General features: G+C 41.2%; 1 pseudogene; it reads right to left on the bottom strand.

Moving 5' to 3' along the window:
- Positions 1-23,952, bottom strand: LOC100348054 (small ribosomal subunit protein uS8-like; annotated as a pseudogene).
- Between the last annotated feature and the right edge of the window lie 3,316 nt (positions 23,953-27,268).

Here is a 27,268-nt window from a genome sequence, read left to right as displayed (position 1 = left end):
CCCTAGAAAAACAATCCCAGGATTTTCCCTCCTGTGTGTTTTCGTCCTGCTTCTTCATGGCCCATGATGCCAGCTGAGGTTGTCAGTACAATGAAACCAAACTGGCGGGATGGAATCAGATTACTCTGCTATTTTTCTAGATCTTTCACCTGCACGTCAGACCTGGGGCTGATCACTCCACACTTGCTTAACCTGCCGGCGAGGTTCACAACATCTCCCCAGCTCTGTGACCATCAGTGATTTCAAATTCTCCCATGTAACCATGCTTCATCCTCACAGTCAGAAAGCTGACCATGACTCTGGAGCACGGCCTGACACGAACCTGGTGTCTGCCTCTCTTCTCGGCATCCCATGTAACCATGCTTCATCCTCACAGTCAGAAAGCTGACCATGACTCTGGAGCACGGCCTGATACGAACCTGGCGTCTGCCTCTCTTCTCGGCATTACTCATGCTCTTGAGAGCAGTCATCATGACGGCACGGAAAGATGGTGGAAAGAGGACAGGAGGCTTAATATTCAACAAACATGATGAGTCAAGTTAGATAAACTGGTTGATGTCTGTAGGATTATAAAAAAATCACTTATATCTGAGGTGAAATATATATGGAAAGCTAGAGCAGGCTGAAGTGAAGAAACAGAATTTAGATTTAAATGGAAGTGGAGGTTTAATATATCTGCTTTAACTCATCCGTACATACTCAAGACTTTTCACAGGATCTGATTAGAAGACAGAGACCCAGAAATCCTGTTCAGGATGGGTTTCCTCCCATAATAAAACAAGGTAGGGCAAGTGTACATAAATCAGGTTCAAAGCAGGAAAAAATTAACTTTGTTTATAAATAAATTTCGATATAAATGGATTTTTTTATCCAAAAATTTTTGAAAATAAGCATTGTTTCGCCAGTAATTTTTTAACTTCTTGTTCAATAGCAATTCCTTTCATTTTATGTGAATATGTTACACTTTTTCCAAGAGCCATTTTAATACTAAAAGGTTGGCAGTTTTGGGGAAATCCTAAACTAAAAACGTGCATTAAGAGATCGAACTGAAAACTCATCAGGAACATTTTAAAGTGGATTCTAATTACAAAACGAATTTAAAATTAGTCATCTTGAAAACCAAAGCACAAAGTATAATTACAGTTTATCTGTGGGAACCAAATTAATTGGCTGAAGGAATAGACTGCAGGACGGTTTTTAATTTTCGTTTGTGCTCTTTGGAACCTGATCAAACAAATGCACGCATCGTAGAAAGATTATTGATGAATCCCAGAAGGCAGGTCATGTCACTGAGTTTCTCTGCATCGTAGACTACATATGAACTGTTCTGGTGTGACTCGTGGTGTCCAGGGGAAGGAGGCGGTACCTACAAGGGCTCTGCATCCACTGTGTTTTAGCTCACATTTGTGTAACTGTTACATTGAATCTCCACAGCCTTAAAACTGCTAAGACAACCTGAGAGAGCCACTTAAGGTTAGATGGTAGATGAGGGGCAGAAACAGCGGTCAAATTCCTTCCTCCCAGATTAGGCGAGCTTTAACCACAATCCTCAACTGTCTGTGGACTCTGGTACCCTAACCCGCTCTGGGGCGCCCTTTGTGGATCTTTGGGTCATTCTCCATCCACAGATTGGAGAAGGGCGATTGTCAAAGTAGGAAACAGCAGGCCAGGCTCTGCCTACCAAACAGAACTGACAGTGGGTAAAACGACCGGTTCCGTGAGCGAGTGCCTAAGTTACAGGGCTTCAAGGTATACTGGACTCTGGCTTTTCCTGTTTACCCCAAGCAAACTGTGCATTCTGGCAACCTCACCCCAGGTCACTTACCAGGCTGGACCTCAGCCGATGAGCACCAACTGGGGAGAAGGGATGTGCAGGCAAACCAAGCATCCCTGGCAGCTTTAATATGCTTCCTTAAAACAAAAAGAAAGATTGTGTTCTTGATGAGTATCTCTAATTTAGAAAATTGTTAACCAAAGTACATTCTTAATCAAAAGACTAAAACGAATTATGATTTAACTAAAAGTGTCTTAAACGGGACTCAATAAATTGCTTAGTTAAGAGAAATGTATTTATTTTCAATGTAGGCTAAATGATCCAGAGCTGGCATAGTTGAAGACTAAACACTAGCCTACTTCAAAAGGAATACTGAAGTTACAGGTGAAGGTTACCTCCCCCCCAAAAAAAGTCTTAATTGATATCATGATTTTTTTAAATACTCAAAGTGTAACAATCAAAGTGTTCTTTGTGGTATGCCATGTATTTTTTATGTGCTGTTCACATGAAAAATTTTTCTCCTAACCACCCTGTCCCCTATACAAAAATGGAATTATTAGTTACAATTTTAGTCAAAGGACATTATGGGAAATATTATTACAGTCTGAAAATTGTACACACACAACACAGGAAATTTGTTCCCTTTATGTAAATAAGTAATAACTCCAAGTGTAAATAATTTTGTGAGAAATTAAGTGGCAAATGTACCATTCTATTTTACCTGCCAGATTGAGGGTCCCAGGAAAAACACATCTAAAGGAACTCCCGGTCACATGCCAAGGAGTGGGAAGAAGAGAGCCTTCATACCTGGAAAGTAGACATATAGATATAAGTAATATCTGGGGATTGTCTGGCTAAAAAGTGAGTACCCAAAATAATACAGCAACATCATCACTGGTAAACAAATCTCTTGTCTAATGGAGCTACCGAGTCATTGACTCTTAGAATCCAAAGCTTCCTCTTCATTCCCATCCCTACAGACCACTCAAACAGCTGGTGCTGCAATCATCAGATTCCAAGGATTGTCAACGTTTATATGTTGAATACTGCATTGAACAGAACTCTGTGTGTGTGTGTGTGTGTTTCTGAGACTCATTATGTGTGGAAATCTGTGTTTTGTAGCCTATGGGCAATAAAATAGGCAGAAGCCCCATAGCAAAATGGTCAAGTCCTATAAACAATATTCTTCAACTTCTGTCTCATTTCTCCTTTTATACTTGTTTTTTAAGGTGACTGACTCTCCACTAATTGAAAATATAAACATCATCTTAGGAAAATCCTCTAGAACCTTCTTTGGACACATTCTCTCTGAGCCCAAAGTCTCAAGATTTTTACCAGCTCTCTGGGTTTTCCTAACCCACTCAAGTTGACCCACAGAACTGAGCATCAGAAATGTCTAGGGGCTGGCACTGTGGCATAGCAAGTAAAGCTAACACCTGCAGTGCCAGCACCCATGTGAGTGTCAGTTCAAATCCCGACTGCTCCACTTCCAATCCAGCTCTCTGCTGTGGCCTGGGAAAGCAGTGGAAGATGGCCCAAGTCCTTGGGCCCCTGCACCCATGTGGGAGACTGGGAAAAAGTTCTTGGCTCCAGATCGGCCCAGCTCTGGCCCTTGAGGCCATTTGGAAAGGGAACCAGTGGGTGGAAGATCTCTCTCTCTTACTAACTCTGCCTTCCAAATGAAATAATTTTTTTTTAAAAAAGTCTAACCATTATCCTTATAGTGAAAATTAAGAATTCAAATATGTGAAGTATACAGAATGTGCTGATTGCAGATTAAATTCGAATATACACATGTCATCTCCCCTTCAACTCAAGTTCAGAATTATTGCAAACTTTTCAGTTAGGAAGAGAGTGACTTATGTGACCATCCAAATCAATCTAGTTAGTATCTACAAAGTTACTGTCTTCGGGCTATACTTCTTCTGCCCTTTCAATCTCTTCTCAGAACATACATATATTTCATCTGAGAGCATTTCCCTTCTATCACCACATAAAAGGAGTACTTTTTTTCTAATGGCATAAAACCTACTGATTGACATTGTTTTAATACCATCCTTGTTGCAGTGTAATTGTATGCACGATTGTTACCCATCAATCAGCTATATATCTCAGAAGAAGTTCATCATCACTTTTGTTTCCCTAAGATAATTCTGGTTCCAAAGTTCATGCTCAATAAGTATAGGATTGCAACGAAGTGAATGAAACATCCAAAAGTCTAGTTTGGAAAAACTAGTTTTAAATATGTGATGGTAAATACCTATTCATCTATTATTATAGGTAAAGCACCAAATTTTCTCCTTAAGTAAAAAAAGAAATTAATCCCACTAAAGGAGAGCATCTTATTAAAAGATAGGGTAAATTGTTTGCTTATGCTATCTAGATGCTAATGAAGGTTTTACCAGGAACCTGTTGAAAACTTGTGTGTTATGTAAAGTACAGCAGATTGGAAGTTGTAGATGGCACCTATTTTAAAACATGTATGTTTTCCACTTTCAAATAAGAACACCATCTCAGTGTCTCATGTCCATAGGTTCATATTTCACTTACAGGCCCCCCCATGAGAAGAGATAACAATAGAAGAAGTTAAGATGGGAGCTATTGTCTACACTAAGTCTCAGTGCAGAAAGGAAGAGGAGAAAACATAATATTAGATGTAGAAAATATCAAGCGATCTTCCCTTAAAGTTTGGCTGTTGCTTGCTTAGCAAGTTTTCTCAGGGTTTTACAATCATGAAAAGATATCTTTATTTTTTTCGTCTGGCAGTGGAATAAATTCAGTACTTGAGTTATTATGTTAGGATGTCAATACATAGAAAATAGGCAGTCAAAAAAGACACCTCAGGGGTGCAGTTAAATGTGTGCTTATTAAAAATTGTACAAAAGCTCCTGACACAGAGCAACGCAGTGGGACACTTTAGATCAATGCATGACAAAGAGTTGTCCTAGGGTAAAGAAAACTGTAGCTCAAAATCAATAAAGCAGATCTTGAATACCCTAAGCATTATCCATTTAACAAAACATACACACCGTCTTCCATATTTCTTGGGCCATTAACTGCTACAAGACTGGGTAGCTTGCGTGATACTGTATCACACAGTATCTCAAGGAACCAGACTCAATGCCCTATGTTAAATGCTAAAAAATTAAGAATGTGGTCTTAAAGATGAAATATTCTCAAGTTGCCTTTGCATAATTACACAAACATATGCGCATGAATTAGACAACAAAATATACACGGAAATAGCAAATGTTCCTTCCCAATCTCCCAATTCTGGGAGTAATAACTGGTTACTTCTGTGATTACAACGTAAGGACAAAAGTAGATTTGTGCGTTATCTGGTACCTTCCAGTTATCATTGTGGTTTTATTCAGAGCTCTCTCAACAGATGACACTGCCTGGACTTCAGTCTTCCTTATAATTTTACAAGGTGCTGCCTACATGATGCAGGATTTGACCTCCGTAGTCCCAGCAACCTCAACTTTGAGGCCTTCCTTAAATATGCTATTTGTACTGTTTCTGTCATCTAAGAAGTAGAACTGCCCTTTATTTTGCTTTACTTCTGTTGAACTCTGTTCACAATTTATATATAAAATTCTTCCTCTAAGACAAAAGATCATTTCTTGATTGACATTCAATTACCAACTTTGCTTCCAATTCCATGTCTCAGCAAACTCATCAGACATCAATATTTGCACTCATTCTTTATTTCTTGTGTGAAGTCATCTGAACTGTTCATATGTTTCTTTAAGGCTCCTAAGTCTTGTGGGGAAGATACATAATTTGTCTCTTAAAAGCCATTAAGACCCAGGAACATTGCGGCTTCTCACACAACAGATGACTTGGATCATCTCTGAAGTGCAGCTATAAAGCTGTTCGGTCTGGATGCCTCATATTCTGAAACACAACCTAATCCGAAGCAGGTGAACTCAGCTTCTGAATGTACATTGTGTACCTGTCCTTTGGGAGGGTGCTGGTTGAATTATCCTGAGCTATTTAACCTAAGTATTTGTAGAAATGCATTATTCGTAGAAGTGGCACACAGCTCTGTTTACGAAGAGGGAGCACCTCCTACTATGATTTGAGATTCCTATCTAATTTGGGCCATGTGGAGGCCAGATGTTCTGACCATCAGCGATATAACAGATAATACACCATTTGCTGTAAAAATCACAACATGAACAGCCTGTGACATTCACTTGACTCTGTGCTGGAACCCCTAAAATATTGTGAGCTTTCCTTGCAACTGTGGAGCTACGGAATACTGAGGCAAAACCAGTATTCCAATAATGTATGCCCAAAGCTGTAGTTAAACCATCCTTGTGAGTGAGTAAATAAACTGGGCTCACATAGGCTATGAACAGGGCAGTCACTCAGACTACTTCTCTCCCACTGCAATTCTATGGAAATATACAACGACCTGAAAACCTTCTGTGTCTTCCACTAATATTTAAGAATTATGGGCTAATATAAGTTCCTGACAGACTTCTGTTCCAATAACCCAGATTTTTGGAGTATATACCCAAATTCACAGATATATGTTATAATGCTCCAATAATTCAGTATGGTCTCTCTTTTTTTTTTTTTTTATTTGACAGGTAGAGTTATAGACAGAGACAGAGAAAGGTCTTCCTTCTGTTGGTTCACTCCCCAAATGGCCACTACATCCAGGACTGTGCTGATCTGAAGCCAGAAATCAGGTGCCTTTTCCTGGTCTCCCATGCGGGTGCAGGGGCCCAAGCATTTGGGCCATCCTCCACTACCCTCCCAGGCCACAGCAGAGAGCTGGACTGGAAGAGGAGCAACCGGGACTAGAACCCAGTGCTCATAAGGGATGCCGGAACCGCAGGCAGAGGATTAACCAAGTGAGCCACAGTACCGGCCCCTCAGTATGGTCTCTTAACATAGCTTTACTTAGCTGCCAAGCTGAAAAACTCAGATATTGGGTATCCCTATAACATGACTATTTGTATCAAGTTATAGGTTTCCACAAAGAGCATTTCATGTGTGTAAAATGAGCAATGTGTAGAGGGTGTAGCAGGCCTTTGTTTTTGCTCCTTCCTTGGAGTCCACATGCCTAATACCCACACATGGAGTAAGTCTTCTTTCACTGTAACAGCATACCAGGGTCCACTTCATTATTGTTACTCCAGGTTTCCCAACCTGCTGTCTCAGAACACAGCCAGGCTGGCTGTCTCACTCTTTTCCATAAATCTAGAGATTGGCATGGTCCATTCTCTTCTTTCAGTCTTGCTTTTGTGCCTTATTGCAACCGTTTCATACCCTCCGACAGAATCCTACCTGAGGCCAATTCTTCCTAGGTACATTTGATTAATACCATCCAGGGGCATCCGCTGAACTTTCTTATCTCATATGGGAAGGAGCTCTCTGCTGTTTTCTTGTTCCCTCTGCCAATGCTTCCTTTTCGCAGTGGTTGAGGGCAGAAAGGATTAAAAGGGAAGGTAACTCCACAGGCGTACTCACCACTGCTTTTTCAAGGCTGCTGCTGCTTGGGCCAAGCTTCCCTGAGGCACCACGTGAACACTGTCTTGTCACACACACACGTGGCTTCTCTGGAGTCCCCGGAGAGGTCATCTGGATCTAGTTCAGCCACCTCCATTTGTAGTTGTCCACACATAGGGGCTCACTGCTAGGGGTCGTTTGCCTAAAGAGGAGCTCTCTCATGTGGGACACTGGCAATAGGGCCCATACTAATTAATAATTTTCTATTAAATCTACTACCCAGAGAACCCTGTTACCCTCATATCCCTGACTTCACTACCAGTAATGAAGGCACCCCCTCTTCCATTTCTCCTCATTCTCTTTCCTTGGCTGTACTTGGAGCTAGGGCAGAACTAAGCAGAATTGCAAAGAGAGGTCCCATCCTGATTTCCCACTCTTACAGACCCTTTCTCGAAGTTTCCAACAGATTTTCCTAATGTTTCATTTTTTTCACTTGGCTTCTAAGAGGAACAACAACCCAATCCCCTGCTCCTGATGGAGGAAAAACCTATCAGTCACAATTCATCCACCCCATGAGACTCAAGAACCTTCTCTCAAGTCCTTTTCCCTGAATGTCAAGTCCCGGCCTCAATAGCCTGGAAGAGAGAAGTTACCCCAGAAAGGTCTTCCTGCCACCTTTAAGGCACGACTGATATGATCTCTTTAGAATCAGAGAAGACTTATTTCTAAGTGCAGGTTCTGGTGGCCAATGTTGGGCATCTAGAATAAGCTCCAAAATCCCATTACCTAGATAATTTTGCAGCAGGTTGCTTCTGCCCACCCCCATGGCCATACCCACAATTAACTTTATTAATGACAAAAGTAATTCTTTTAGTTTTCATAGAGGCAGAGCAGTAGAGGAAAATCCCCAGTCCAATTTTAAATTAAATCTTGTATCAATCAAGGTAATTAATGCATTCTGTTCCATTTACTTAAGTATTATTAATAATGCCTACAGTTTTTTTTTTTTTTTTTTTTTTGACAGGCAGAGTGGACAGTGAGGGAGAGAGACAGAGAGAAAGGCTTTCCTTTTTCCTTTGGTTCACCCGCCAGTGGTTGCTGCGGCCGGCGCACCGACGATCCAAAGCCAGGAGCCAGGTCCTTCTCCTGGTCTCCCATGTGGGTGCAGGGCCCAAGGACTTGGGCCATCCTCCACTGTACTCCCGGGCCATAGTAGAGAGCTGGCCTGGAAGAGGGGCAACCGGGACAGAATCCGGCACCCCGACTGGGACTAGAACCCAGTGTGCCAGCGCCGCAGGTGGAGGATTAGCCTAGTGAGCCGCAGCGCTGGCCATGCCTACAGTTTATTAAACACTATGCATTTTGTCCACCCCCCCAACCCACCCAGGAGCAACAGTCCAGGTCATTATGACACCAAGCACCCAGCCTGCCTCTAGAGATCAAGCATTGAGTCTTGGCATCCATCCTCCTCTAGGAATCTGCTCATTTTGCTGTTTTTTAAACCTGCAGATCACAAACATCTGCTTGTAACAGGTTGGTGTGAACCCTTCTCCATATAATAACAGAAGATAATTTAGTTTTATGTGCCACCATGTATCTCACATGACTCACACAAACCATTCAATATGTATGTGGTGGCACTTTACAATAAAAGCAAACCTAGAATGAGTAAAAACAGCCCTGGGCACAATAATGAGGGATTTTCTCTCTTCGATAAATGAAATAAAAACTAAAAAGGAAGCCTTTGCACATTTCAAATAACACTAATTCATATTTTTTAAGCAAACAACCAAACAGCCATAGGTATCTCAAAGGCAAGGCTTCTTATGAGCAAACTGATTGCCGACAGCATTGTAGCACAGTGAGTTAAGCATCCACCTGCGATGTCAGCATCCCCTATGGGCTCTAGTTCCAGTCCCAGCTGCTCCACTTCTGATTCTGCTCTTGGCCTGGCAAAGCAGCGGCAGGTGGCCCAAATTCCTGACCACTACACTCTCCCTGGGAGACCCCAAAGAAGCTGCTGGCTCCTGATGGGCCTAGGACCAACCGTTGCAGCCATTTGGGGAGTGAACCAGTGGATGGAAGACCTCTCTGTTTCTCAATCCGTCTGTAACTCGACCTCTCAATAAATAAATCTCAAAAAAAAAAAAAAAAAGGAGGAAATTGATTCCAGATCGCAGTGGTGCGAAGAAGGGCGGAGCCTTCAACATACATTCCCAGGTTCCCCCTGGAGTCTGTGTCCCCGGTCGACTGTTGTTCAGCTGCCGCATTAGTGTCCTCCCTGGAGTGTGTTTATGTTTGCAGCAGGACCCTTTTTCTAGTTGCCGTGCACACTCACCATATGAACACCTTCAACAAAACCTCTGCTAAAGCAGGCCCCAGTTCTGAGTCTGGAGAACAGGACAACGGAAGGGTCTCAGACTCCCAGAGTTAACGGGTAGAGTTCTCTGATGAAGGAACTTTTTTTTTTCTTTTAACTCTTTCTACTCTTTCCAAATGTTTATCTTTATTGACTGAAATTACATGTTTTCATTGCAGATAACATGTTGTTTTTGAATATGTCAACGTTGTGAAATGGTTACATTGAGCTAGTTAACACATGCATTACTCACATGCTCACTTTCTGTAGTAAGGATACTTAGTATTCTTGCACAGTAGTTTAAGAATACAATGCACTGTTATTAACTATGGCCACCATTTTGTACTGTAGAACTCCTGAACCTGTCTGCTCTGCTACACTGAAACTTGGTGTCTGTTGAGTAACGCTTAGCAGACCTCTCCCGCCATCCCCCACACAGCCCCCAGCAGCCACTCTGCTGTTCTCTGCTTCTTTGTTCGACTTTCTCCAGGTTCCACATGGGAGATGTGACATTTGTCTTTCTCTGGAAGGCTTGTTTACTTAATATAATGTGCTCCTGGTTCAAATTGTTGCACAGGAAATAGATTCTAGATACTATAAAGTTGAGCTTGAAAAAGAATGGTGGCCAGAGATGTGGCACAGTAGGCTATGCCTCTGCCTGTGGTGCTGGCATCCCATATGGGCACTGGTCCAGTCCCAGCTGCCCCTCTTTCAATCCAGCTCTCAGCTTACGGCCGGGAAAAGCAGTTGAAGATGGCCCAGGTGCGTGGGCCCCTGAACCTGCATGGGAAGCCCAGAGGAAGCTCTTGGATTCTGGCTTCAGATCAGCCCAGCTCCAGCCGTTCCTGCCACTTGGGGAGTGAACCAGCAGATGGAAGACATTTCTATTTCTTCCTCTCTCACTAACTCTGGCTATCAAACAAGAAAATAAAATGTTTTTTTTAGAAAAAGAAAAAGTTAAGAGGAACGGGAAGAAATAGATGACAAGAGAGTACAGAGATGCTCTGTGATTTTGAGCAAGAACGAAACTAATCAGATTACACTTAACAACTGTTCATAGCTATTCTTAATTACAGCCCACTGCAGTTCTTTCAAGATCAAATGTGAGGCTTTAACAAGAATGCTGCCAATATGATTTTTAATTTCACTTCATACAAAGAAAATGAAAACTAGATGAAAAACTAGCCAGCAATCTATGATTCCTGTAGCTAAAATGCCAAACTGGAAAATTATCCACCTAGTGATGTGGTTTAAACAGCTTCATACTCTGAAAAGTTTGATTTATATAAAATTTCTAGTTAATTTGTTGCGGTCAATAAGATGAGAATTGTTTTCTGAATCACTAAGCAATTTCATATTCTTAATAATGATTTTAAAGGACAGCAGAAATACACTCTAGAAACATATAAACTTATTAACAGTGATACATAAATTATCTGTTATACAGAAAAGATGAAACCCAAAACACCAGTGAATAAAGTCCCAGTTCTACGAAACCTAACACATAGATGGCACGCTATAAAATATTTGTAACCTAAGAATCCATCAGTCAAGATGGTGGTTATTCAGTGATGTGATTTGGTTTCCAACATTTGCTCTGTTAGAATAGACTTAGGCCAAACGTCCTTGGACTTCAAAATTAAAAGCAATCCTTCCATAGAAATACAAAAGTAACAACAATTTGCACATACACTCAGGTCATTAATCCTTATTAGTGAAAATAAGAGAAAAAAATAATGTCATGGTTGAAACATTTTGAAACTTAATTGGTTACTTAAGCATTACAAATAGTCAAACTTTCCAGGCAAAGCTACTGAATGCCCTGTGGATACATGGGTACACTTCAGATTTATGAATATCAGATAAAGTCAGAAGCTTTGGGTCCTAACTTTGGCAACGTGAGTCACCAAGGCAAATGTGGTACAAACCAAACCTACGTTCGCTTTCCTTGTAGAAGTAAGGCAGCCTATGACGGCCCCATAACTCAATATGCATCAACAGCCTATTACACAGCTGTGGCTGCCAAATTTCATTTCCTACTGTCTAGACGACCAGTCTAAACACTGCACCGTGAAGCCTCATGGAGCAGGATTCCCCCAAAGACTTCTTCAAACTCCTGACAGTGTTAACTATGCTAAACACTCCCGCTTTATTGTCTATGTCCAGAAAAACAGAACACAGGCTTCCCTTGGAGGACAAAAAGAGACTCAGTCATTTTTTTTAATTTATAAGACCAACAAGGCCTCTTCTCTCAGTCCACAATCCTCCTGATGGCCCTTAAACTGTGTTTAGCCGTCAACCTGAGCAGTTTTTAGGAAGAAAATACTGCCTTTCAAAAAGACATGCCCTGTGTAAAATGTTTCCCGAGTCAAAATCCAGGAACTAAAAATCAGTTCTCTATAGAATATTCTAATAGTTAATGTAATGACAGATCTGTACAATTCTTAAAATACATTTATATAATAAGACAATTTGTCTTTCCATTTAAAACCGGAACCGAAACAAATGTGTTAAATCAGAGGATAATCACAAGGTTACTGCAGAGAATCGGCCAAATTTGAACAGCAGTACCTGGGTTCCAGTCTTGACTGCGCCTTCAATTACAGATTCCTACTCATGCACACCCGTGAGGGCACCAGGTGATGCTCAAATACTTGGGACCCTGTCATCCATGTCAGACATCTGGCTTGAGTTCCAGGCTTCTGGCTTCAGCCTGACCCAGCCCTGGCTGTGTGGCCTTTGTAGAGTGAACCAACATTTGGGAGATCCCTCTCCTCCTCCCTCTGTGTGCATGCGAGTGTGCATGTGCAGCTCTGTCTGTCTTTCCAATAAGTAAATATCAAAGACGTGAATAAAACAAATACTGAAGCAAACTAAATACACATTCAGATAAATGCAAGGCTCCATTTGGAACTGGATCCATGTTGCAATAAAGAGTTTTTATTCAAAGTATTGGTAAAACTTGAATGGGGTCTGTTGACCGAGTGGTAGTGATGAATCAAAATATATGTTCCTAACTTTTGTGGTTGTATCATGGCTGTGTGGAATATTCTGGGATGTTGGTACATCAGACTAGCAGTTGCTTTTAATTGGCCCAGGAAACACTCTTGAATTTTAATTTTTCTATAAATTTTGGATTCCAAAATTTGAAAATAAAACTAAATAATACTGTTTATGAATGGTATGTGTCATTATCTACAAAGAAATGCATTTTGTGCTTTTATTTTTCATATTAAAAAATCAAATGGTTTCTGATTTATAATTGTCCCTATGTTCATTCAATTCATTCATTTTTTTCACTTATCCTTCCAGCAATTCTAAAACTACTCTCTGCCAGGCAGAGTGGGGGAGGTTTGTACATTAGATGTGCATTTTTCATTTGATGATGATAGCATCCTTAGTAGGCAGGATAACCTATCCTTACATGGACAGAACATGGAAGTAATCTTCACAGAGCTGGTGACAAAAAGCACATACAATATAGGGGAATCCAAGTTCAATTCCACACTTTATGCAGTACAGATAACAGAGTCAATGAAAGGCATTGAGCCCATTTTGTCTTTTTCACTGAGTGGTCAATTAGCTAATAATTGAGGTGTGGTAGAGACAAACCTGGAGAAGCTACTAATGATTTGACTGGAATTATATGGTATTCTGAGCAAGGAAAAACTATGAGGACCCAAAAAAGATCAGTGGTTATCAGTGGAGGGGTGGGTGCAGAGATAAAGAGACAGAGCCCAGGGGATTTTTTTAAGCAGTGAGACTACTCTGTGTGATACTGTAAGAGTGAGAATATGCCATTATACTTGTGTACAAACCCACACAATGCAATGAAACAAACATGGACTTTGAGTGCTAATATATCCATATAGGTTCATCCACTGTCACAGGATGCACTCTGGTGGGAGCTACTGAAAGTGAGGACGCTGTGCATGTGTCCACCTGGGAGTTGGAGAAATCTCTAACTTCAATTTAATGTGAACCTAAGACTCAAAAAAAGGTTTTTTTTTGCTTTAAAATATGATCCAGGACCCAACACAGAGCTGTGATTTAGTGACTCAAACTCCATTCAATGCTGATCACTTCAGTCCCATGTCTGCTGCTTTCTGCCAAACCCTAATGATCCTATAAGCACAGCTAGTATGAACCCTGCAGGGCTAAGATTTCCAGTAAAACTCGAAAATCAGGTTTATGCTGTAACATAAAGGAAGGAAGCACAACCCAAGAAATAAACAGTCTCAATGATCGTTTGTCTCCCTTTTGAGGAAGAAGTAATATAGCAATTATTTTTTCAGGAGAAGGAAAGAGGTGGCTGGCCTTGTGCAAACACTAGGAATCTGAAAATGGCTTCCCTTCCAAGCAATCGCTGCCGCAGGGAACAGGAATGAGCTCAAGGATCACAGAGAGCCTGGGAATGAGGAGAGAGTACTGTGCGGGGTACACAGGGCTTGCTCCCTTCTTCCCACAAACTATCAAGAACTGGATCAGTTTGGCCATGATTCTGTCGGAGATCTTGGGGAAAATGACAAGAGTCGAAGACTACAGCTGTCTGTCCAGGGATCAGAGGCTGTGGGAGGGTTCTAGACTGCACAGACTAGGATTACCTATGCTCATGCCTAATCCAGCCATTTGGAGACTAGGAAGAAAATACTTCATCCTATGTAAATTATAATCATTTTTCTTATTGTGATACAAGTATGTAAATGCAGATTTATATATATGGTAAGACTACACTGCTCGACGTAAGTCTGTAGATCTGTCTTCTGTCACAAATCTGAGAGTTGGCTATGAAAATTCATTAAGAGAGGCCAGCTCTGTGAAGGAGTGGGTTAAGCCACTGCCTGCAGTGCTGGCATCCCAAATAGGTGCTGGTTCAAGTCACAGCTGCTCCACTTCTGATCCAGCTCCCTGTTAATGCCCTGGGGCAAGCAGAGAAAGATGGCCCAAGTCTTTGGGCCCCCTGCACCTACATGAGAGACCTGGAAGAAGCTCTTGTCTTTGGATCAGCCTAGGTCTGGCCATTGCAGCCATTTGGTGAGTGAACCAGAAGAAGGAAGATCTCTCTGTTTCTCCTATCTCTAACTCTTTCAAATAAATAAATGAATGTTTTTTAATAAAAAGAAAATCCATAAACAAAATCCTTTAAGAATATACTAGAAGCAAAGTTGGTTATATAACATTGCCCAATTAATAAGTTTAAAGAAGTTTCTTAGTGCCAATCCAATATTGCTTGCCAAGTAGTTTGAGTCTCTGCCTGAAGAAGTATTTTGTCTATGAGAACAAATTAATTGGCAGGGAGGAGGAGAACAAGAACTGAGGGACAAAAGCTAACTAAAAACACTCTCATGAGTAACAGAAAAATAGACCTCAACTGTGCTTTGCAACATTTATAAATTTAGTAGGTTTTAAAAATTATAGTGTTAATTCAATACACAAGAAATTTTGTAGGCTCATTAAATATTGACAGACATAAAAATCTAGAAGAATAAACATGTTATAAAATGGAAAGCATAGGCATTGAGTAAATAGTAGGTCAAGTAAGATTATTGAGCTTTTCTGACTACTGAACAAAGGAAATGGTGAACAGAGGAAACTTATTGCTAAAGTGTATGTGTGCCTGTATTCATGTGTACGTGTGTAACATATTATCCACACCATACGTGCAACCCTATATATTTGAAAAATGTATCTTGGAAATCAAACTGCAGAAACAAAAGCCTTATTCCCTATCAGAGAAGAGACTTCAAAATCTGCTAACACAGAGCTCTTCCCCCTGCAGCAGCCACATTGCTACTGTCTATATGGCAGCAAATGACATTACTTGTCCTGAAGCAGACTGCTAGAGCAGATGGATGGCTGTTAAATGACTGCCAAGTCACACCTGTTTGCATCCTATAGGGAAGTAAAGACAAGTAGCACGACCAGTGACTGTGTGTGCCGGCTTTGCTTCACTAATTCCCCAGAAAGCAAGCCCATCACGTTGCTTGTGCAGAGTATCAGAGGACAAGGGGAAAACTCTTCTGCAGGCAGTCCACATGTGCCTGAAGCCACTAAGTGTCAGCTGGGGCCTCTGCTGCTTCCCCAGAAGGTCAGCTTGCCGTGAGACCCTGTGCAGAGAACTTATGCCACACGAAGATCTTCTAAGCACTGAGAATTACTTCTTATCTCCAGTCACAATGATTCCACACATGTTGTTCTTTCACAACATGATTTTTTGTGTTCATCCTGTTTTCTCATCCATAGCAACAAACCTATCAAGAATTTTAGTGAATTTCACTGGTAAAGAAAAAACGATACTACATATAGGCTCCCGACTTACAAATTACACACGTTCTCCCTTCATCTCTCTTCCTTATGCCCTACTCAGTATTCACAACAAAGCTTGCCATCACCTGGAGAGTAAATTAATCCCTTGCTTCACAAATGTCAGTATGATCTGACATTAGGATTCACAATGATTCAAAATGAGCTTCATAAGACATCACTCAAACAAATCCAGTGCGCACTACAGGAGGAATTCAAATAGAATGTTCTAACCTTATCACTTGCACTACAAACAGATGTGAAACCCACAGGTATTCGGTCTAAGAATAGGCACAATGGTGACAACCACACGAAGCAATTTTTCAGAAAACTTAACTGATCTTACCAGGGGCTAAAGAAAGTCAAGAGCCAAGCAGAACTCGTGACCCCGCCTTCAGTGAACTTGCCTGTATTTTGCTGTGACAGAACTAGACCCCAGTTTTCTGCTCTGCTTTTCTCCACATATTTCCTACCTCTTCAAGTTCAATCTGTTCGGCCTTTCATTTTCAGAAACATTTCCAAGTAAAAAATCTAACACTGTACCTGGACAACACTACTTTGTAAGTGGTAATGTGTGATTGGCTGACAGGAAAGGGAAAACGTACAACGTCTGTGATGATCGGATGCCCTCACTTCCATTCAAGTATGTCAAAAGTGCAGCTCCAATTGTTTTCTTGTGCTAGGATGGCAATGTAGCAATGCCAGCAAACAGACAGAGTGTCATGTTGAAGAATTATTACTACAACCCTGGGATCATTCTTTCCTGCAATTTCCTCTAAAAGATTTCTTCTCTCTGCACTATTGCTGAACTCTGCGAAAGATAGGCGAGTTTGGAAGAGGGAGATGAATATATACTGAATACAACTGAGGACTCAATGCCACGTCTCCATTTTAGAGCTGCTTCTCTGCTCCATTTCCTGGCTTTCTCTCATTCATACAGAGCAAGTGGCCTCTCCATGAGAGCAGATCTGAGATCAGAGCAGTCCTGCCATTGTTTAAGCAAGTTTAGAAGTAATAAAGCATTAGAAGGCAGCCTGTTAGTAGTTGTCTAAATCCACATCCCACAGTCCCTGTGGTGTAGTATTTGGGTAGTCTTACCTGTCTCCCTCCTCTGACTTATTCATTCATTCTTATTTTTCTAAACCATGAGCATGAAGGTGGAATATGAATAGTTATCACTCTCCAAAATGCCAACACGGCATAATATAGATTAATGAAAAACACTTGATTTCAATGAGTGTGAACTCATCTGTGAGCTGATGATTTGTTTTATGTACTCTAGAAGTTCTCAAGTTCATAGGCTGCATCTTTTATTTATATGCTAATCCTATCTCGATATGAGCTCCTAATATAAACTACTTCTCTTGTGTGCAGTTGCCATGTTTCAGTCATGCTGTGTTTACAGGACCCACTTTCTATTCAGAGAATTCTTCAAATTCTAAGGTATGGTGTTAGCTGGCTCTTCTTGGGTGAACCAATGCCACCAGTCTCTAAATCCGATTCTTCCACTTTAAAACGCTTTAACTTCTTCAGGATCCTTTAATTTATTCTTTGCTATTTCAATAGATTCTTTTACATTCATCTAAGAACTTGAACAAATCCTCCAAATTTCTTCCAGGTAAAATTAACCTAAAATGCTACCCTCACCTCACAGCCCCACCAGTTACAGTGATCTTCATTGGTTTGTAACTGTGCTCCTTGTAATATCGTTGAGCTCAAGAGACAAGCCTTGAACAAAATATCAACACACATTACGTACACTGGTATGTTTCAAGTCTTAGAAGAATTTTGGGTCATGTTCAGAAGACATCCTCAAAATAAATCAACTTCTCAAGTTTGTTAATTCTTGGACTCTGAAAATGCAAACTGCCACCATTGCTTTCCTGAGCTTAGACCGATTATCCAAGGCACAGAGCAAGCCAGCTCTATTGCATATGTATTATGGTTAATACACCGAGATAAATGCTTTACGTGCTTTGACTTTTCTGTTCTGACTACAAAACATTAGTTCTCTATTTCTACTTCACTGAGGAAAGCCACTCTTGTAGAAATTATATAACTTGTTGACAGTCACATAGTCCAAATACATGCAAAGCTGTATGACTCCAGCTATTGTCTTTCACTTCACCGTATAATACAGATCTCCTTTCCAAGTCCAGCCTCCCTCCAATTGCAGAATATGATTTGCATAATATCAACGATGGCTGCTGGTGTAATTTCTAATATTTTAGCCACAGGAAGCCAGGATTATGACAATTTACAGCCATAACCTGATGTTGATAGTTTGATCCTGGGGATATCTATCAGTGGAAGGATTCATCTGCTGAGTTCTGAGATCACGAGATAAAGTTTCTGAAAAGGAGAAGACATTTAAAGAATCAAAACAGAAAACAGGGCCGGTGCCGCGGCTCACTAGGCTAATCCTCCGCCTTGCGGCGCCGGCACACCGGGTTCTAGTCCCGGTCGGGGCACCGGATTCTGTCCTGGTTGCCCCTCTTCCAGGCCAGCTCTCTGCTGTGGCCAGGGAGTGCAGTGGAGGATGGCCCAAGTACTTGGGTCCTGCACCCCATGGGAGACCAGGAAAAGCACCTGGCTCCTGGCTCCTGCCATCGGATCAGCGCGGTGCGCCAGCCACAGCGCGCCGGCCGCGGCGGCCATTGGAGGGTGAACCAACGGCAAAGGAAGACCTTTCTCTCTCTCTCTCTCTCTCTCTCACTGTCCACTCTGCCTGTCAAAAAAAAAAAAAAAAAAAAAAAAAAAAAAAAAAACAGAAAACAAATCGTAGCCTTTAGATAGAATCTTAGGCACCATATATGTAAGAATTGAGGATTTGAGATAGAAACAGAAAGGGGTTGGAACTAGGCAGACACACAAGAACTGCTGTTTTTCAGAAAGAGAAACTGAATGTAAGATGCTGTATGTGAGGCCACTTTTCAGAAGAACCACCAGGCACCCTCAAGAGCTTGGTTCTCAGAATGTCAACAGATGTCCCCATGAAGGTTTACGTGTACAAGCTGACACGCTAGCTCTAAGTGCTGGGTGTATAGGCTGAGCTCAAAAGCCTCCAGTCACGAATACCTACAAAACATACCTGGCTTCCTACAGGGAACCCTCGCAACCACAAGTTGGCTAAGTAGCCTGATAACTGGCTCATGTTTTATTTTCAGGATTGACATCCTGGACAGTCAGAAGCTATCCATTCAAGTAGATATGAAGTCATTAGCAAGCAGGTTATAATGGCAATGGCCTTGGAGTCCCCTATGGCTGAGAAGGACCTCATGTTCTTCTCTCAATACCAAGAATCTTTTTTTTTTCTTTTCTTATTTATTTGACAGAGAGACAGAGACAGAGACAGAGACAGAGACAGAAAGAAAGGTCTTCCTTCCGTTGGTTCACCCCCCAAATGGTGGCCAAGGCCAGCGAGCTACAGCGATCTGAAGCCAGGAGCCAGGTGCTTCCTCCTAGTCTCCCATGCGGGTGCAGGGCTCAAGCACTTGGGCCATCCTCCACTGCCCTCCTGGGCCACAGCAGGGAGCTGGACTGGAAGAGGAGCACCCGGGACTAGAACTGGTGCACATATGGGATGCCGGCGCCGCAGGCAGAGGATTAACCAAGTGAGCCATGGCACAGGCCTCCCTTTCTTCTTCTACCAATAAAGCTGCTTTTGCTGCACTTGTTCCCATGGTGACAACCTTCATTTTTCATTGGCATGGGTCAAGAACGCAGTGACGCCAGGGTTCCTTTGTCATACCCTCAGGGTGACTTGAAGCACCTGGCAGAGGACCAGTGGTCATATGATCACCATGTTCTAGAGATTAGACCAAGACCTCATTGGGATTTGAGTGACTCCTTCATTCAGACCTGTTTTCTTTAACAGAACTTCCAATGTTTCTGACTCAACAAGAGGATCCATAATTCTCTATGGAACGCTTCACAACTTTCTATTAAACTTATGGTAAAAACAGCACTTAATATTTTACTGTTTAATTCTTCCAATGCTTAGTGTGACCCCTTTGCTCATGGATGTTATTAAATCCAGGCATCACAGCATTATCTTCCCAATCTATTGAATATGGTCTATCTTTTGATGGATAAGAATGAGTATTTCATTTTAAATCTCTCATTTATAGGATTGGTCTGTTATCATCATCATAATGATTGTTTACCATCAAAAGAGTAAACTTTTTGAATCAAGATAATATGTATGCCCCTTAAAATAATGTATACCTATCATACTGCTGTTCTGTGTGTAATCTGAGATGACTGTGTGTTCCTGATGGGTAGTACATATTCTTCTAATGGATTTTCACAATTTTTAGTTTCTTTAAGCATCAATCTTCCTCATAGATGCAGACATCAAAACTCAACCAGGAATTAAATTGAATGTTCAACAATCATCACTGGAATAGTTGAAATTTCTCAAACATATTTTTATCATCCTATCTTAGGTAATACCATGTATACACTCAGCACCCAGTCACTCTTCTTATATTTTTACTCTTTTTTACTTCCTTTAGGACTAAGTTATTTCTTCAGAAATAGCTATATAAATCTAAGATGCATGCGTGTCTGTCCTCATACCATAGAATCATTGTATGTTGAACTGCAATATGAAAATGGCAGTACTGACGACACATGGAGGAACATGCATGTGGAAATGATTTAGACTGAGAATTCACAAACTTTCTACAGAAATTCAAATGATAAATATATTAGGTGCGAACCAAATCGTCACTGTCACTGAAGACATTGTTGGTGAAGCACAGACAAAAGCACCATGGACAATAAACAAATGAGTGTGGCTATGCTCCAGTGGAACATTTTTACGAAAGCAGTCGGAAAGCAGATTTGGTCTGTGAGCCATAGCTCGCTGCTCTCTGATTTAGGCACTGTCTGTAAGAATATTGCAGCTTATTTAACTGTAAAAATTAAAATTATAGGTTGTTTTGGAGCAGGCGAAGCAGTTGAAATCAAAAGCTCGATTTTTCAACATTTAAAGATTGACAGAATAGTTGGGCCAGACACAATCCCAGAGGGCTTCCCACGAGCCAATGAGTGAGATCGAGTGCAGTCATCCAAACTCGACTCCCTGGCTAACTTAAAGGCAGGAAAAAGAGAAGAATGGGAGGGAGGATTTTTCAACATAAGTATAAACTCTTTCCACATCATGGGAAATAAACAGTAGTGGTGAGAAAAAAGAGAGCCCTTCTGGGTAAAAGTGAGTGAGAATTTCTGCTGTCCCAAGTTATGGCAGGAAGCCGCAGCACAGCCATACCTCAAGTCCTCAAGTCCCAACAAAAATAAACTCATCTTTCAATTTCATTTTCCATGAACTTGAACATTGACCCTGCACCCATGGCTTGTATCTAACTCACAGTGCTTGCTGTTTAGAAGAATGGCCAAAATAGTGCATCTGAGAAGCCCTTTGTAAACCATAAAAATGCTTTTTACCACCACTGGTCTGCTTGGAGAGTAAAGTGAGTGTCAATTTCTTTATTCAGGTTTAGCTCCCTCTACAGCACCAGACGAAAGAGGAATCTTCTAGCATCGTGGCTGTGTGGATGGTGTCCCGTAGAAGGGAAAGGGTTTTCAGAGCAATGATCTGCGTCGCAGGTGGCAATGAGGCTTCCCCACAGTCAGGGTCAGTGGAGTCCTCTTGAGACGCATGCTATCAGGAAGCCAGGATGGACCACACTCCTGAAGACATTTGTAATTTGAAGCACTATCAGAGCAGATTCCTCTGACTAATGAGCCGATGTTTTTAAGGATGAGCATGAAGTGTGTATCAACAAAGTGGCATCTGCTGCAATCATTAGCTCAACGGCCTTCTCTAATATGGAAATGCACTTTGATAGTTTTTATCTTTGAGCGGTTGTTTCTGCCAAGCGTGTCCGGCCCTTGCTGTGCTGTCTGGTCCTTTGCCTGTAGTTACAGTAACCAGAAGCAACCCCGTAGGGAGAACTTCGAGTCATTTGCTTACTGCTGTGCCCTTAAGCATCAGTTGCTATGAAAAGGTGTGTTGCATGTAGAAGATTAATACAACTTGTGGAGAGCATACCTTAAAAACAATTTTATAAATAAAAACAATGTTTCACTCTCCTAGAACAAAGGGAAATCACGCATTAGAATTTGGGAAAGAAACAAAGCTCCTCTGCTCCTCTGCGAATCCATTCCTTTTCTTTTTTATCCCCCTTGTGCCTCACACACAGCGAAGTCTGTTAGCATTAAGGGGAACCGAGTTCAGCGCTCACTCCTCACTCGGGTTATCAAGACAGAGAAAAGGGACTGGCATGGTCTGAAATACAGAGAGTAACAAAGTGAGTTTGATCCTCCTCCTCCTCTTCCTCTTTTATTCCTTGCTATTCCTCTTCTATCTATATTGCATCCCTCAGGATTTAATAAAAATGAAGCTATGTATAGGAGGCAGAGAAAACAAGACCAACACAAATCCAGTGAATACATGTGCTCATGGATTATCATTAGGACCTACTCTATTAAAATGAAGATAGACTGATGCAAACAAAACCAGTAAAATTAGCATGATCACACAAAAGCAAAAAGTCAAACCTGAAAATGTTCACTGGTTTTATTTTCCTGTGTGATACACTTAGCATTCCATTTTGCCTCCATAACAAATAACTGCATTTTAATTTGCATCACATTTAGTCATGCAAAAATAATTGGCTATCATAGTCACTGTGTACCAGGTACTCTGCTTGGGCTGAGGATACGGCCTCCGACGACACAGACGGAACTGAAGTTCTAATGAAGAATATGGGGCTATTCACAAAGAAAACGAATACACTTGACAATGGAACTGAAAGTAACAAATGCTTTCATGAGACAGGGAGGAAGTTGATGGGACTGCAGAGAGCAAGAGACAGAGCAAGCCAGATCTGAGGGTGGGAAAGCAACAGGACTGGGCTCACCAGGGGCTTTGCAGACATGAAGTGTCTGGCTTTTATTCTCTAAAAATTTAAATCAGCCATTGAGTTGTTAAACATATCAATCCCTTGGTCCATATCTGTCATTTTTAAAATTCACTGCAACATGAAAATCCTAAAAAGAAAATTACTTATAACACCAATTTCTTGCATTTAGAAGTCCAGGGAATTAGATTATTTATGTTGTTGCATGCAAAGTTATAGAGCAGGCCAGAAAAGCAAATTTATAGTCTCTGGAGGGAACGAGTAGGTCAAAACATGAAAATGCTGCAACAAGCAAATCATTTAGACGGAGATCCCAGAGATCTCAGGAAATCACTTGACCAAATAAAACACGGATGGAGTCACTCCATCTCTTTTCTCCCCCTAAGAGCTCTGTTTTGCTGTCAGCTCGTGACCCTCACTTCACTCACTCATCACCCCAATGACTGCTGTTCATTCAAGCTTCGGCTGGAGTGCACCTGCCTTCGGAAATGAGGTCTAAACAGGCCACTCAGACACACTGTCACCTTGCCGCTGCCACAGCCCAATGCAGGACAGTTCTTGCAGTTCCTTTTGATGCAATCTGTCTCAAGTGCTGTTTCCGAAGCTTCACTCATTTCAACTGCACCATGTTCTGAAGGACCTATATTATGCTTTAACCTCTTTATATACATTTTTTCAAAGCAGAAGGAATCTTAGGAAGGCCCCATGTGAGCTGATAGTATCTAAGGTAGATACTAGCAAGGTGATTTTTCACTCTTTGGAAAAAAAAATACAGGGAGATTCCAAGATGCCTGGTTAGTGAAAAGACATGCTGATCTCAATCACAGGAAAATGCCAGAAAGCCCGGGGGGTGGGGAGGGCCAGCACTCCTGGGAGATGGCTGGAGGAAAGTCTATAGAATGACGAGACTCCAAGGAGCAGCAAGGATTGTAGGCATTCAGCAGCCGTGGGAGACCGCCACCTACCCCCGCCAGCAGCTGGCAGGAGCCATCTTCCCCAAGTGCGGCAGGAGGGGCGGGCAGAAGCCTGCGCTCCCCTGGAGATTCTGTCTGGGGAAGGGGCTCACGGTCCCCAATACTGAGTCTGGGAGGACGAGCTGGGAGGAGGCAGGATGACCACGTCATTCTGTAACAGAGGGCACAATGCTTCCCTCGCTCCCCCCCATCAGGGTGCCCAGCTCAGGGAAGAGGTAGCTAACCCCATCAGAAAGGGAGGCTCACAGGGCAGAGAGGATCCCGGTACGCTGCCACTGTGCGAATCCTCTGACTGTGTGACAGGCAGGGAAATTGACAAGGGTCTAGTGTGTGGCTGTGTCTTGGGACAATTACTAAGCTCAACTCCACAAACTGCTCAAAAATCCATGAGTGCTGGGAATGGACACTGCAGAGGGCTCCAGGTTCACTCTACAGAGCATGTAGCTTCTACAGTTTACATGCCTGTGCAAATAGGGAGTGCAGACACAGAGCTTCACCTGGGCATGGCGAAGGGCAGAGGTCATTCCAGCCAGGGCAATCATCCCCTCTCCCTGACTGACTACAGAGAAGACCTACAACCCAGTATTTGGTTGTTACCGAGGACTTCTGCAACACCCACACATGCTTGCCAGAGCTCCTTGGTCCCACCCAGCACACATCTATGGATATTCCCTGAATGTGCAGGCATCCCACTATGCCTAGAGGCACAATTCCAAGAACAAAGACTTCAGAGGAGATATCAACAAATGTTTCTCTAAATGCATAAAAATTAGCATAGAAATACAAGAAAAATGAATAAGGAAGACAATATGACTCCCTGAAAGGAACACAACAAACTTGCAATATTAGAATGTGAAGATGAAGATTAAATGCCTGAAAAATAATTCAAAATAATGATTTTAAGGTTACACAAAAACAAAGAAAGCAATTATATGAATTAAAGAAGTCTGTGAATGACATGGAAGAAAAATTTAGCCAGAAAATATGAAAGAAAAATGAAACCGAAATACTAGAAATGAAGAATTCAATGTATCAAATAAAAAATATAGTGGAAACTGAACAACCAACCCAGTGAAGGTGACAAAAATAATACTGGAGCTGTAAAACAAGGTTTGAAATACCTCAGGAAAAAAAAAAGAAAAAAAAATACTCAAAAAAATTAAAAGCAAAATGCATTCAGGATCTATGGGATACCATCAAATGACAAAATATATATGGGTCAGCCATCCCTGAAGGAATGAAAAAATAAGAAGACTTAAAAAATTTACTCAGTGAAATAACAGCATAAAATTTGCCTAATTTGGTCAGATATGAACGTCCAAGTATAGGAAGTACATAAAACTAATCAACATGATCAGAGAAGATCTTCACCACAATTTATGAACTTAGAAAAGTAAAACACAAAGCAAAGATCCTAAAATGTACAAGAGAGAAATGCCAGATTAACTTTAAATGATTTCCAACTAGATTGACCATAAATTTTTCATCAGAAATCCTAAAGTTGAGGAGAGAATGGCAAGATAAAGTTCAAGTCCTTAAAGAAAAAAGTGCCTAGAATTCTGTAACCAGTGAAGCTCTCATTTGTAATTTAGGGTGAAATATATACCTCCAAAAGCAAACAGGAACTGACAGAATTTTTCACCCCCCCCCCCAGCCAGTCCTAAAAATCAAACTTAAGGATATAATACACACAGAGACAAAGATAACCAGCATCATCGAACAATGTGAAGGCAGAAAACATCCTAATATACTACAAAGGAGATCCAAAACAAAAAAAGAACATTTATGGAAAATTGGCAAAACAAAGTCATCAATAGTAATCACACAGAATGCAAAAAGCTAAACTCTCCAACTGAAAGATACAGACTGGATGAAATGATTAAAAAGCAAGAACTATCTATATGTTGCATACAAGAAATATACCTCACCAACAAAGACACATAGATGAGAGTGAAAAGATGGAAAAATATTCCATGCAAATGTAAATAAAAAGTTAGCGCTGGCGCCGTGGCTCACTAGGCTAATCCTCCGCCTTGCGGCGCCAGCACACCAGGTTCTAGTCCCGGTCAGGGCGCCGGATTCTGTGCCGGTTGCCCCTCTTCCAGGCCAGCTCTCTGCTGTGGCCAGGGAGTGCAGTTGGGGATGGCCCAAGTACTTGGGCCATGCACCCCATGGGAGACCAGGATAAGTATCTGGCTCCTGCCATCAGATCAGCATGGTGTGCTGGCCGCAGCACGCCAGCCGCAGCGGCCATTGGAGGGTGAACCACTGGCAAAGGAAGACCTTTCTCTCTGTCTCTCTCTCTCTCACTGTCCACTCTGCCTGTCAAAAAAAAAAAAAAAAAAAAAAAAGTTAGCAGCTGTAGCTATCCTAATATCAGACAAAATACACTTTAAGACAAAAACTGTTAAAATAGACAAAGAAGGTCATTATATAATGATTATGGCATCAAATAAATACAAAGACATGATGATAGTGAATATATACGCACCCAGTATTGGAGTACTCACTTACTTAAACCAAATCTTAATATATCTAAAAGGGGACATATGATCCAACACAATCTTAATGGTAGAATTCGACACCTCACTCTGATCCATGGACACATCAACTTGGCAAAAAAATCAATGAAGAAAGAACAGAGCCAAAGCATGTTGTCAACTAAAATGGATCTAATGGATCTCTACAGAACATTTCACGCCACAGCCTCAGAATATGTATTATTTTCATCAGTTCATAGGACATTCTCTAGCACACAAAATAAGTCTCAACAAAGTCAAAATTGAAATCATACTATGTATGTTTTCTGACCACAATGGAAGGGAGCTGGAAATTAATAAACTCTAGAAAATAGACAAACACATGGAGACTTAACAACATACTCTATAATAAACAGCACATAACAAAAGAAATCAAGAGGGAAATTTGTCAATTCCTTGAAACTAATGATGATGGCAATATAACATATCACAACTTATGGGATACAGCAAAAGCAGTCTTAAGAGCAAAGTTTATAGCAATTAGTGCTCAATTAGGAAACTGAAGATATCAAATAATCTAACAATGTATTTCAGGAACTGGGAAAACAAGAGCAAACCAAATCCCAAATTAGTAGGGGAGAAGAAGCAGTAAAAATTAGAGAACAAGATAGAAGCATAAAAAAAAGCAAAAGATAAGTGAAATAAGAAGCAATTTGTTTGAAAAAATAAACAAAATTCATATACCATTGGCCCGACTAATCACAAAAAAGGAAAAATAACCAAAGTAATGAAACCAGAGGTGAAAAGTTGTTACAAATGATGCCACTGAAATAAAAGGAATCATAAGGAATTATTACAAATTATAAGCCAACAAATTGGAAAATCTAGAAGAAATGGAAAGATTTCTAGGCAAATACAATTTACCAAAACTGAGGCATGCAGACATAGAAAACCCCAATAGACAAATTGCTTCAGTGATAAAGACA

Source organism: Oryctolagus cuniculus, chromosome 6 (assembly GCF_964237555.1).
Source record: "Oryctolagus cuniculus chromosome 6, mOryCun1.1, whole genome shotgun sequence".
Classification (NCBI taxonomy): domain Eukaryota; kingdom Metazoa; phylum Chordata; class Mammalia; order Lagomorpha; family Leporidae; genus Oryctolagus; species Oryctolagus cuniculus.
Note: the sequence above shows the minus strand (reverse complement) of the source record. Positions and strands in the feature narration are given on the sequence as shown.